We start from the raw sequence: 15465 nt of genomic DNA on the forward strand, positions 1-15465 counted from the left end.
CCATATCACTGCTGGGTTTATACCTCAAAGAGATCATAACAAAAACATTTTGTTCAAAACTATTCATAGCTTGCTCTTTTGTTGTGGTAAAAAATTGAAAAGCGATGGGCTTCCCTTCAAATGGGCAAAGGCTAAACAAATTGTGGTATCTGTTGGGATGGAATACTATAGTGCTGAAAAGAATAATGAACTGGAGGAATTCCATGTGTACTGGAAAGACCTCCAGGTGTTGATGCAGAGTGAAAAGAGCAGAAGCAGGAGAACATTATACATAGAGACTGATATTCTGTGGCACAATTGAATGTAATGGACTTGTCTATTAGCCGCAATGCAAAGATCCAGGACAATTCTAAGGGACTTATAACAAAAATCACTACACATTCAGAGGAAGAACTGTGTGAGCAGAAACACAAAAGGAAAAACAACTACTTGATCACAATGGTTGATGGAGATAGGATTGGGTATGTAGACTCTAAATGATCACTCTAATATAAATATTAATAATATGGAAATAGGTCTTGATCAATGACACATGTAAAACCCAGTGGAAATGCTCCTTGGCTATGAGGAGGTGAGAGAAAGAACATGAATCCTGCAAGTATGGAAACATATTCTAAATCAATTAAATAAAATTTTAAGTAAAAAAAGATATAAAAACATGCACATATAAAATGACAGTTTACAAAACAGCTTTATCAAAGAAAACCTCTAATAGCACATAATATAAGAATAATTATCTCATTTTAATGAGTCAAAAATGTAAAGATCTGAAACGTTATGTGATTTGTTCATAATGACCCAGCAAAAAAAAAAGTTGGAATTATGATTTGAATCAAAATCTACTGATGGAAATTTCAGACTACTTTCTACTAGTTCCTGGGCACTTAGAGAGTCTTCATGAAACTCATTTGAGGAAGCAGCTATGTATTAGATGGATTAAGGGAAAAGAAACCAGAGGTAATGTCAGTAGGGGTTACTATGATCTAATCACAAGTTCATTAAATCTTGGACTAAAGTGATAGCTTTGAAAGTGGAAAATAGAGGAGAGAGAGAATTTTCTTGTTTGTTTTAATTGGACAGATTTGGTGATGGATTCATGCTGGGGAAAGAATGAGAGGAAATACTGGAAGATCTGACCCACAACATTCCATCTAGAATACTAGAAAAAACAGATATACCACCCAATTAAGGAATAAAATATATCTTATATTACAACAAAGTTTTCATAACAAATATTTCACTATGTGACAATAAACTGCTTTGGTAGTCGCCAATCTAATGGCAACTATGGCCTTCAAGTAAGGAGACAAAGTCCTTACCCCAGGCTTAACAGCATTTGTTAAAGCCTCCAAGAAAAGCAGTCTATTTTGTGTTTTGAATAATGAATTCATAATGGGATTTATGGTGTTTGAAAAAGGTTTTAGCAAATTTGGTCAAATTAGTATCTATTCTAGTGATGCAAAATGATGGGGAAGGAAACTGGGTTAACAAAATGGTATAAATAACAGAGGGAAATTCATAAAAACCATATCATTAATCACTTGAATGAAAATCTCCTTCTTGCTATTTATGTGAAACAACAAACATTTCTAGTGATTTAATGGCAAAGGGTATGCAACAAAAATAAGCTAACTGCAAGAAATTCAAATGGAGTTTGAAAAGTTAAAGGCACGATGCAAATGTAGGTTGAATTTTTGTTTTGCTTTGGGTTTTTTTTTCATTGTGGAGCATTGTAAAGGTTCAGTGAAAAATAAGACAAATCCAGGAGGACCAGCAGTTGATTCCTGCCAACTGGGAAAATCAGAACAATAGTTCTGTTGTACAGAGATAAACATTAGAGAGGTTATTTTTAAGCAGACAGTCTGTATATTATAGGACTCAAAAAGGTAGAGGTACCTACAGCAATAAGTCAGAGATCTAGCAGCCCTGACATATTCCATAATGTGGCTAGGACTATGACCAGGCTGATGCAAGTTTGTGTAGTAAGAAGTATGCAGTGAGAATCAGCAGATCAGAGTTTAAACTCTGTTTATCACACTTACAAAATTCATGGCCATAGATCTATTCTCCAAACCTACACCACCCCCATCTATAAAATCAATATAATATTTGTTTTATTATTTCATAGCTTTAATTGAAATTTCTATGGATTTTTAATCTCTTTAATGACTCATCTTTTGTAACATACTTATCTTCCAACAAATCCTTCATGAGAGCTTGCCCAATTGAATTAGGAAAAAAAATACATCTTTATTTTCACCAACTTTTAACTAAAAATTAGCATTACTTTCAATTTTATGTAAACATTCTGAGGAGAGCCCCTAGACTATATGAGATTGCCAAAGGGGCACATCTCTCTCTGTCTCTCTCTCTCTCTCTCTCTCTCTCTCTCTCTCTCTCTCTCTCTCTCTCACACACACACACACACACACACACACACACACACCACACATCACAAACATGATTTAGATGATTTGATATTCATTGGTTACCAAAGGAGCATGTAGGCTATCCACAGATCAATCATTTCTCATTCTGATTATAACAACCCATAGGATTGTTGTAAGATAAATTGAAATAATGTCTGTGAAGTTCTTTGTGAAGTTTCAAGCACTATACATTTATTAAGTTCTGTGTCTCACATATAATTAGTGCTTAACAAATGTTTTTTTTAGTTTAACGGAATCAAAATGAACATTTATGTGGTAATATTACTGTTTCTCCACTCCTTAAATTCAGAGCCTGAAGTATGGATGAATCTTAATGCTTAGGTGACTCAAAGCCAGAGATTAGATGTGCCATAAGAGACAGAGAAAGAAATGTGCAGATATAAATCTCAAATTTGGAACTCAGTTCTCAGGCTCAAGTTGCAATGAAAATTTTTACCAGCTTTAAGCTAGATTTTGAAGCAAATTTCATTATTTTACAAAAAAATTGAATAGATATCTTTATGTATTTTCAAATACTACCCACATGTGCACACCCACATACACACAAATTAAATTATTTACTTTAAGTCTTCTCATATTTAGAACAGATCGTTTCCAATTTTCCATGAAATAAATTTCTATATATCAAATCCTATTTGCATTGGCTATAAAATAAGAAATAATATTGATTGGCTGGGGGGAATGATTCCGAAATGAAATCTAATTCAGTTGAACCATTAAGTACGTATTATGGGCAAATAAGCTAACTGAAGCAGAGTTAAGTGACTTGCCCAGGGTCACACAGAATCTGAGTTCAGATTAGAAGCCTCCCTGATTCCAGACCCAGAACTCTTTACTATGCTTTCTAGTTGCCCTGAAATATGATTTTGTTCTTCTCAAATTTTTCTCAAAACATTGGCTTCATTACCCTTTCACATTCTAGCATGTTGTTACTTAAATAAAGCAGTTTATATCTCCCTTGTTATATTTTAGGATTCTTCAGAGCAGGGACTATATTCTATTTTTCTCAATATTTGTTGTTGTTGATGATATTGCTAGGGCACAGCTCAGTGTGTTCAACATAACAGGTACCTAGGTACATACTGAATAGAAGTTTAGTTCTGAACCCACTAGTACTTCTTTAGTCTTGCTATCTCTCACACATCTGTCATTCATGTCCCTCACCCTCTTCCTTCTACATTTTATTCTTAGAACTCATCAAATAAAACAATGCCATGATTACAATTTGACAGGATAAGTCAATCAACTACCGTAGCCTTCCACTCATCCTCCCTATGACTCGCCAGACAAAAATATTCTTCCCTGGCAATCACCTTCTTTTTTTTTTGTTTTTGTTTTTGTTTTTGGTATGGTTTTCCTCCTGTTAAATATAAACTCCTTAAGAGTAGGAGTTATTTGACTATTGATTTGTAAACACAATACTTGACATGGAGGAAGTACTTAACAATTTCATTCACAGATTCCAAGAATTTCCAATTTAGAATAGAATGCAATGGCTATTTAGTCCAATCAACACAGGAAGAAACCCCACTAGAACATATCCAATAAATGGTTGTTTGGACTTTTCTTAAAAACCTCCAAAGACAGACAATATACATCTTTCAAGGTGGCCCATTCTACTCCTTTTGAAAAAAAAATTTATTTATTTGTTTGTTTGTTAAATTATAGTTCCCAAATATCTCCTTTTCTCTCTTCCTTCTGTGTACTAGAGGGGACATCATTTGACCAAAAAAGTATATATGTATATATATATATATATATATATATATATATATATATATATATATATATACACAGACAGATAGATAGATAGATAGAGACATATATGTGTGTGTGTGCATACATATAAATATACGTATTTATACATATGTATATATAACTATGTCTTGTTTATTTCTATTTATCAGTTAGGAAAGTTTAATTAATTTCCATCATAAATTTTTCTCTGCAGCTTCCACCCATTGCTCCTGATTCTGTCCAGTGGAGTCAAACAGAGTAAATCTAATCCCTTCCCCTTATGATAACCCTTCAAACACTTTTAGACAGCTATCTTGACCAACCCTCTCCCACAGGGTTATCTCTTTTTTTAAGTTAACCAGTTGGCAGCTAGATGGCTCAATGGTTAGAATGATGTCTGGAGTCAGGAAGCCTGGACTTCAAAATCAGCCCCAGACACTTCCTAATGCTTTGTTCCCAGCCAAGTCTCTTGACCTTGTCTATCTTGGTTTCCTCATTTGTAAGGTGAGCTATAGAAGGAAATGGAAAATCACTCTAGTATCTTTGTAAGAAAATCTCCACTGTGGTCAAAAAGAGTAAGACATGACTGAAAATGAGTGAGCAAGTACCTAATTCCCCCAACTTATTCTCATGTTGGTTTATTCATTCATTTATTTGAATTGAAAACTAAACCCCAAGTGGTTGTCACAAAGCTTGTCACATGCTAAGTGCTTAATAATGACTTTCATACTCATTCATTCACGGAATATGAGGAACACCAGGTGAAATAGCATGGCTTGTCCTTCATGATGTGAAGAACTGGAGACATGACCAAACCAGCAGAGAAACGCAGCTGGGATTTATGAGCAAGCAGTGATTGAACTGGTGAACCCGTCTTATTTTCCCAATTAGAATGTAAACATCTTGAGGGAAGGCAGGAATTGTTTTCAGTTTTCTTTGGATTCACCAGGGCTTAGCCTTGTGCATGGAACAAACTAAACATTTTTGAAATGCTTAAAAACTGGCAAAGTTCATCAAGAAAATGTTTTGACAAGGCACAGGTAGATCTCTCAGTAGAAAGAGCACCAGGCCAAGAGACAGGAAGTCTTGGGTTCAAATGTTGCCTCAGATATTTCTTAACTATGTTACTCTGAGCAAGTCACTTAACCCTAATCCCCTAGACCTTTCTCCACTCTTCTGCCTTGGAACCAATATTTAATAATGATTGTAGGGCAATAAGCAATGGTTAAAAAGAATATGTCTGGACAGATTAAAGGCATTTAATAATTTCTTTTTTGGTGAGGTAAACTATTATAAATTAGGCCTATGCTACCTAGGAAACAAGTGTCAGAGTGGATAGAGTGCACTTTATAGAGTCAAGAAAAATCTGAGTTTAAATCCTACCACAAGCTTATAAGTAGCTGTGTGAGGCTAAGATTGTCATTTAATCTCTCCATCACAGTCCTTTCTCAACTATAAAATGGGGATGAGAATATTACTCCCTCCCAGGGTTGTGGTGAAGCCCAAGTGATTTGGCAATGTCTTTTATTGTGAGAGTTGGAGATTCAGGTTTCCTGATGATACAGTTGAGTTGAACTAGTTGCATGAGGAGAGTGTTAAGAGGTCAATTAACAAATTATTAAGTAATTATTAAGCAATTAACTTAGTAAGTGACTTGACTTCAATATGCCATTCATTGACAATGAGTCAATTTGGAAGGAGATCTCCAAAAGTGGACCCAGGCTGAATCTGTACTTTATCTATGCTGTTCAACATATCCTTCAGTGATTTGGATGGAGGCATAAGGTATGTGCTTGACCAAATCAAACATGAAGCCAGTAAGAATGCCTTCCAAATTGGGTACAATAGCTGCTGTTTCTAGCTTTAATTAGAGATTTGAGGCTGGTGAATGATGATGTAGAATCCATGACTAATTCCATAAACCTTCCATTTTTGAAAAATAGAAATCATAAAGGTCACTTCTAATAATAAAGGTTAATTTTGTTTTGTTATCCTGATTTAATGGCTGACTTGTTTTAACTATATCATATTAACTACTCATGACTTAAACTGAAAACTAATCAATAGATCTAATAATGAGAAAATTTCCAAATAATTTTTTTTTCAAAAATCCCTTTTGGGTATCACTGAAATCAAAGACTATAACAGGATGAAGTTTTCAAAGGTAGGTGTGCAACACTGAAAATGAGCAGGCCTGGGAAGAAAGCACATGAAAACTCCATTTGAACTTTAATCAGTTTAGAGCTAAAAATTGTCTCCATTACTGAGACTGAGCTACTTTTTTTTCCCCTTCTCTCCCATTCAATGTCTACCCTATTCACCTTTCTAAGACATTTCTCCTTTCTACCAAGCTTATTAATCATGAAGATTGCTACCAGGAAGAACTTGGAAAGGACAACTCCAGGCTATCCTGAAACATCTGATGGCCTAATAATCCTGGACATTTTAGGAAACGTTGGCATTTCCAGTAACAGTACACAATTTTCAAATGTCCCCTAATAGGCTACGGCTTCGAGTTTACTATTCCCAAGAGCTCAATTACCTTTTTACAGTAAGACAGCACCAATTGTGCTGATTTTTAAAGAACCCATTTTAAATAAAATATAGCTTTATACAGATCAATATATTTTGCTTCTTAAAAAGAAAATAAAATTCTCAATCCAATTACTTGTTTCTGCACACCTTTAAATAAAACTACTGCTTGTGGCAAACCTCCTTTGACAGCATTTTTTTCTCCAGGAAAAAAATCATTTTCATTCAACTTAATTGCACAAACAAATGTGAAGGTTGTGGGAGGCGGGCAGTACATCAACTTGCTATCTGTGTGATGTCCTTGAAGGATTGTGTATTAGCATCACCCGGAGTCAAACTTGAACGTACAAATAAAGACCTGTTTCTTGACTGAGGGTATCAGAAAAGGACTCATTAAGGTTTTGCTGTTCTTCGTTACATATAGCAATTTAAAAAAATAAAAATAAAAAATGTTACTATATAAGGGGAATATAGGGAACCAGACAAGATTAATTTTTTAAGCACTGAATATGTGCCAAGCACAGTGCGGAATTTGAGGAATAGAAAGGCAAAACTCGATAAAAAACAAGTCTCTGTTTTCAAGAAATTTACAGTACAACTGAGGAGACAAAATGCAAATATATTCATACAAACAACATACATAGGAGAGAAATTGGGGAAAATCTCAGAGAAGGAATTAATGTTAAAGAGGACTTGAGAAAACCTATTGTAGAAGGCACGGTAATAGTTGGGACTTGAAGCAAGTCAGAGAAGGCAGGAGAGTATAGGGCACAGACAGTGAAAATTTTCAGAGTCAATAGATGGAGTATCCTGTGCAAGGAACAGCAAAGATCAAAGCAGCAAGTATCATTGGATTGTATAATAGAGATGAGTAAAAACTAAGAGGTGGCAACTAAGTGGTGCACTGGATAAAGTACTGGACTTAGAATCAGAAATCATCATCTGCCAAGAGTTCAAATCTGAACACAGACCCTTAATAGCTGTATGACCCTGAACAAGTTATTTAAACCTGTTAGACTGAGTTTACTCATTTGTAAAATGAGCTGGAAAAGGAAATGACAAAACAGTATGATATCTTTGCCAAGGAAATACCAAAGAGGATCACAAAAAATCAGATAGGAATGAACAACAACATCAAAAATGATATAAAAGAATCAGAAAGGCAAGAGGAGGGGTTTTGAGGAGCTTTGATTATCAAATAATGAAATGTTATATTTAATATTGGAGGTGCTAGGAAGTCATAGAAGCTTACTGAATAGGGAATGAAGTGATTAGATCTGTTCCTAAAAGCAGGATAATTTGATAATTGAAATAATTAAGATATTTATGATATTTGAAAAGGGTAAGATATTTAAAGTATTCAAGATGCCCAGCAAACACTTTCTTACTAATAGAGCAATGAAAAGGAATACACACAGAGAGGGAAGGAATCTAAATAAGATGGGTGAATATTAACAAAATAAATGGGAAAGAAACACATGGTAAGAAAAGGAGAGATAGAAGGGGGTAAAGTATGTCTCATTAAGAGGTATATAAGTACCAAATATATTAGAGATAAGACAGGAAACTGGCTCTAATTGAATCTTTTTAAACTGTAATTTTCTTTTTGCATTACTTTTTATTTTTTTTCTTGTCGTATGATTTTTTAATTCATTTTTGAGTTCTTCCAATGCTTGAGACCAATTTCCATTTTTCTTTGCAGTTTTGCATGTGGTTGCTTTGATCTCACTGCCCTCTATTGACTCTGGACTTTGCTCTTTGTCTCCATAGAAATTTTCTAAAGTTAGGTGTTTCTTTTGCTATTCACTCCTTTTCCCAGTCTTTTTTGCCTGAGGACTGGGAATTCTGAAAGTGGATGATTCCATTTCCTCTGCTGCTGGCTTATAGAATTCTCCAGGGTAAGCTATTTTCCCCTTGGGCTAGGTCTTCATCAAAGTGCAGTCTTGAAAAGCCAAAGTACTATGGACTGCTGGGTCTCACTATGGGCTGGTTCCAGGGTCCTCAAGGGGTGGATGTGGGGTATGGGGTACTCTGTTACTGCTGTATTCAGGGCCTCAGGGTCCCAGGATCCCAAAGTTATCCTATGCCTAGTTATGGAACCTGGCTCAGTAGGTGAGGCAGGGGGGAAGGTTGTTGGCCTACACTCTTCTGTGTACAGTTTTGCGTTCAGTTCTCCCTTATCCCCTGAATATCGACTTTCTTTGCTTACCTTTCAAGTTGTACTCAGCAGAAGAGCTTCCTCATTCCATCTTGCTGTTAGTTTTTTATTCCTGTATTTTTGAGGTGCTTTTTAAAGATTGGTTTGGAAGGATTGTCAGAGTGGTTTCAGCTTTCACTGCTACTAGGCCACCATCTTGACTCCACCTCCATCATATGTCTTTGATTGAATCTTACTCTCATTGGAATTAGTTCAAAGTGGTAATAACACATTCAATCAGCTTTAGAAACCTACCTTATCCTCTAGGGAAGAAGAAGTATAGAAGAATAAATAAGGAAGTGGGAGATGGGCAAAAAGGAAGATGAACTGGGGGTTACAGTCATTGAAAAAAATGTTGGTAAACAGGGAAAGGCTAAAAGGAGAGAGAAAAGAATAAACAGGAAAAATAAGATGGAGGGAAACACAATTAATCATCATAACTGTGAATGTGAATAGGATGAACTCATAAAAAAAAAACAGAAAAAGATAGAGAAGGTTAATAACCAAAACCCCATGATGTGCTATCTACAAGAAACACATTTAAAAGAGGAAGACACAGAGTAAAGCTAAGAGACTGGAGCTGAATCTACTATGCTCAGTTAAAGTAAAAAAAAAATAGAGACAATAGTCATGATCTCTGACAAAACAAAATAAAAAATTGATTTAATTAAAAGGGATATGAAAGGAAATCATGTCATGATAAAAGACACAATAAACAGTGAAATAATGTCAATATTAAATATAAATATACCAAATGACATAGCATCTAGATTCCTAAAAGAAAAGTTACATGAGTTATGAGAAGAAATAAATAGTAAAACATTACTAGTAGGGGATCTCAACCTTCACCTCTCAAAAGTAGATAAACCCAACCAAAAAAAATAAACAAGAAAGATGTTAAGGAGACAAGTAGAACTTTAAAAAAAATTGGATATGAAAACCTCTGGAGAAAACTGAATGGGAATATAAAAGAATATAAATATTCTTTTATATTATATCAATATATATATATATATATATATATATATATATAGAGAGAGAGAGAGAGAGAGAGAGAGAGAGAGAGAGAGAGAGAGAGTAGGATATGGCATCAACACAAAAATTGGGACTTCTGAGTAAGCATGGTGGCAATCTAGACATGGCGTGCTTCCTCTCCTCAGACCCACCAATATAGATTATCACAAAAGAATCAAAATACCATCTTCATAAGAACAAAAGGAATCTACAGTAGGGCACAGCTCTGAAGTTACATGGGTTTGGGCATTTCCACACTATAAGGGGGTGAAAAAGCGTCCAACCATACAGGAGCTGATCTACCCGTCCCCATCTCACATATGGAGCCATCAAGTGAGCAAGGGGCACCTCTAGATCCTTGGGAACTGACTAAAAATACCAAGGACCTACCTAGGAGAGCAGCCACAAAGAAACCCCTGGGCTCTAGGCAAGGAGGCTCACAGAAAGGCAGCGAATGGCAGAAGCAGCACGGGAAACCCCTGCCAGCTAAGGAGCACAGAGGGTGAGCACTCTCGGCAAGGAGCTACAGAAGCCGCACTGGAAAGCCCTGCGGTTAGGGAGCACAGAGCATGGGCATTCTCAGAAAGGAGCCTCAGAAGGTGCACTGGAAACCCCTGCCGGTTAGGGAAGCAGAGTGTGGGAGCTCTCGGCAAGGAATCATAGAGAAGAGCAGCTAATAGCAAAAGTCACTGAGATTTGAGAGCTTACCTCAGGCAAAATCCTTTCTCCTTGACTCCAAACACAGAGAGCCTGCCCATCTCACTCAGATCTCTGACAAAAAATGGAAGAAAACAACCCCAGAGTGATGGAAAATTGAACCCAGGGGCCACAACCTCCATCTACTACCAAAAAATAAATAAATAAATAAATAAATAAATAAATAAATAAATAAATAAACAAACAAACAAACAAACAAACAAATAAATAAATAAATAAATTAATAAATAGATAAATAAATAAATAAAAAAGAAGGCATTGATCATTGAAAAATTTTATGGAGAAAAAACCCAAGCTACAGAATAAAAAGAGGAAATTCAAACAATGCCAAAACTTTCAAAAAAATGGAAATTCTCCAGAAGCTCTGGAAGAATTTGAATTGGAGCTTATCCAAAATGTGGAAGCCTTCTGAAAAGAAAAGTGGGAAATGGTTCAAAATGAAAATCAACAAATTGTGTCAGAGAACCAAAAAATTACAGCTGAATACCAAAAGGTTAAAGCAGAAAACCAAAAGATTATAACAGAAAACCAGGCCTTAAGGACCAGACTTGAGCAACTGGAAACCAATGAGATTGCAAAAGAGCAAGAATTAATAAAGCAAAGTCAAAAGGCTGACAAATTAGAAGAAGACATAAAATATCTCACTGACAAGGTGACAGATGAGGAAAACAGAGGAAGGAGAGACAATTTGAGAATCATTGGCCTACCAGAAAAGCCAAAAATAAACAGAAATCTTGACACCATACCACAAAAGATCATCCAAGAAAACTACCCAGAAGGTCTTGAACAAGGTGGGAAAATAAAGATTGAAAGAGTTCATAGAAAACCCTCTACACTACACCCCCCCCCAAAAAAAAAAACAACTCCCAGAAATGTAATTGCCAAATTCCAGAGCTTTCAACCTAAGGAGAAAATTTTACAAGAAGCCAAGAAGAGGCAGTATAGATACCATGCAGCACCAATCAGGATCACATAGGACCTGGCAGCTTCCACACTAAAGGAACGCAAGGCCTGGAACACAATATTCAGAAGGGCAAGAGAACTGGGTCTTCAACCAAGGATTACCTACCCATCAAAACTGACTATATGCTTCCAGGGGAAAGTATGGGCATTCAACAAAATTAAAATTTTCCACTATCAAATTAAGATTAATCAAATCAAAAAATAAATGAGAAAGAGGTAAAAGAGGTGAATGAAATTTTAGAAAAATTAGAGTTAATAGATATATGGAGAAAAATAAATAGGGACAAAAAGGAATACACCTTCTTTTCAGCACCACATGGCACATTCACAAAGATTGACCATACACTAGGTCATAAAAACATGGCATACAACTGCAGAAAAGCAGAAATAATAAACGCAACCTATTCAGATCACAAGGCAATTAAAATAATGATCAGGAAGGGTACATGGAGAGCCAAATCAAAAATCAATTGGAAATTAAATAATATGATTCTCCAAAATCGGTTAGTTAGAGAACAAATCATAGAAAAAATTAATAATTTCATTGAAGAAAATGACAATGATGAGACATCCTTTCAAACCTTATGGGATACAGCCAAAGCAGTGCTCAGAGGAAAATTTATATCGTTGAGTTCATATATTAACAAATTAGGGAGGGCAGAGATCAGTGAATAGGACATGCAAATCAAAAAACTTGAAAGTGAACAAGTTAAAAATCCCCAGAAGAAAACCAAATTAGAGATTCTAAAAATTAAGGGAGAAATCAATAAAATCAAAAGTGATAGAACTATTGAACTAATAAATAAGACTATAAGCTGGTATTTTGAAAAAAACAAACAAAATAGAAAAGTATTAGTCAGTCTAAATAAAAAAAGAAAAGAAGAAAACCAAATTAACAGTATCATTGATGAAAAGGGGGACCTCACCTCCAATGAAGAGAAAATTAAGGCAATCATTAAAAACTATTTTGCCCAATTATATGGCAAAAATATGGCAATCTATGTAATGTGGATGAAAATTTACAAAAATATAAATAGCCTAGACTAACAGAAGAAGAAATAAAATTCTTAAATAATCCCATATCAGAAAAAGAAATTGAACAGATCATCAAAGAACTCCCTAAGAAAAAATCCCCAGGGCCTGATGGATTCACAAGTGAACTCTATCAAACATTCAAAGAATAAGTAATCCCAATACTGTACAAACTATTTGACATAATAATCAAAGAGGGAGTTCTACCAAATTCCTTTTATGACACAAATATGGTACTGATTCCAAAGCCAAGCATCTCAAAACGGAGAAAGAAAACTATAGGCCAATCTCCCTAATGAACGTAGATGCAGAAATCTTAAATAGGATACTAGCAAAAAGACTCCAGCAAGTGATCAGGAGGGTTATTCAGTATGATATGGTCAGGTCAGATTTATACCAGGAATGCAAGGATGGTTCAATATTAGGAAAACCATCCACATAATTGACCATATCAACATGCAAATCAACAAAAATCACATGATTATCTCAACAGACACAGAAAAAGCCTTTGATAAAATACACCACCCATTTCTATTGAAAACACTAGAAAGCAAAGGAATAGAAGGGTCTTTCCTAAAAACAATAAACATCAGCCAACCTCATCTGCAATGTGGATAAACTAGATGCATTCCCAATAAGATCAGGACTGAAACAAGGATGTCTGTTATCACCTCTATTATTTAATATTGTACTAGAAACACTAACAGTAGCAATTATAGAAGAAAAAGAAATTGAAGGTATTAAAATTGGCAATGAGGAGACCAAGCTATCACTCTTTGCAAATGATATGATGATCTACCTAAAGAATACCAGAGAATCAACTAAAAATCTAGTCAAAATAATCGACAACTTTAGCAAAGTTGCAAGATACAAAATAAACCCACATAAGTTATCAGCATTTCTATACATCTCCAACACAGCTCAGCAGCAAAAACTAGAAAGAGACATCCCATTCAAAATCACCCTATACAAAATAAAATACCTAGGAATCTATCTCCTGAGACAAACACAGTAACTATATGAACGCAACTACAAAACATTCTCCACACAACTAAAACTAGACTTGAGCAATTGGGAAAACATTAACTGCTCATGGGTAGGACAAGCCAATATGATAAAAATGACTATCCTACCCAAGTTTATTTATCTACTTAGTGCCATACCCATTGAACTTCTAAAAAAAACTTTTTTACTGAATTAGAAAAGAACAAAACAAAGTTCATTTGGAAGAACAAAATATCAAGGATATTCGGGGAAATAACGAAAAAAAAATACAAAGGAAGGTGGCCATGCAATCCCAGATCTCAAACTATAGTATAAAGCAGTGGTCATCAAAACAATTTGGTACTGACTAAGAGACAGAAAGGAGGATCAGTGCAATAGACGTGGGGTATGTGACCTCAGCAAGACATTTTATGAAAAACCCAAAGACCCCAGCTTTTGGGACAAAAAAATGCTGGGAAAATTGGAAGACAGTGTGGGGAAGATTAGGCTTGGATCAATACCTCACACCCTACACCAAGATAAACTCAGAATGGGTGAATGACTTGAACATAAAGAAGGAAATTATAAGTAAATTAGATGGACACAGAATAGTATACTTGTCAGACCTTTGGGAAGGGAAAGATTCTAAAACCAAGCAAGACTTAAAAAGAGTCACAAAATGTAAAATAAATAATTTTGACTACATCAAATTAAAAAGGTTTTATACAAACAAAACCAATGTAACTAAATCAGAAGGGAAGCAACAAATTGGGAAACAATCTTCATAACAAAAACCTCTGACAAAGGTTTAATTACTCAAATTTACAAAGAGCTAAATCAATTGTACAAAAAATCAAGCCATTCTCTGGTTGATAAATGGGCAAGGGACATGAACAGGCAGTTTTAATTTAAAGAAATCAAAAGGATTAATAAGCACATGAAAAAGTGTTCTAAATCTCTTATAATCAGAGAGATGCAAATCAAAACAACTCTGAGGTATCACCTCAAACCTAGCAGATTGGCTAACATGACAGCAAAGGAAAGTAATGAATGCTGGAGGGGATGTGGCAAATTAGGAACATCAATGCATTCCTAGTGGAGTTGTGAATTGATCCAACCATTCTAGAGGGCAATTTGGAACTATGCCCAAAGGGCGATAAATACTGTCTGCCCTTTGATCCAGCCATACCACTGCTGGGCTTGTACCCCAAAGAGATAATAAGGAAAAAGACTTGTACAAGAATATTCATAGCTGCACTCTTTTTGGTGGCAAAAAAATTGGAAAATGAGGAGATGCCCTTCAATTGGGGAATGGCTGAACAATTGTGGTATATGTTGGTGATGGAATACTATTATGCTCAAAGGAATAATAAAGTGGAGGAATTCCATGGAGACTGGAACAACCTCAAGGAAGTGATGCAGAGCAAAAGGAGCAGAGCCAAGAGAACATTGTACAGAGAATGATACACTGTGGTACAATCGAACATAATGGACTTTTCCATTATTGTCAATGCAATGTTCCTGAACAATCTGCAGGGATCATGGAGAAAAAACACTATCCACAAGCAGAGGACAAATTGTGGGAGTAAAAACACCGAGGAAAGGCAACTGCTTGACTACAGGGTTCGAGGGGATATGATTGAGGATAGACTCTAAATGAACATCCTAATGTAAATACCAACAACAAGGAAATGGGATTGAATCAAGGACACATGTGATATCCAGTGAAATCTTGCATCAGCTATGGGACAGGTGGAAGGAGTGGGGGGAGGAAAAGAAAATGATTTTTTTTATCCAATGAGTAATGTTTGAAAATGACCAAATAAAAATAATGTTTAA

Source organism: Monodelphis domestica, chromosome 1 (assembly GCF_027887165.1).
Source record: "Monodelphis domestica isolate mMonDom1 chromosome 1, mMonDom1.pri, whole genome shotgun sequence".
Classification (NCBI taxonomy): domain Eukaryota; kingdom Metazoa; phylum Chordata; class Mammalia; order Didelphimorphia; family Didelphidae; genus Monodelphis; species Monodelphis domestica.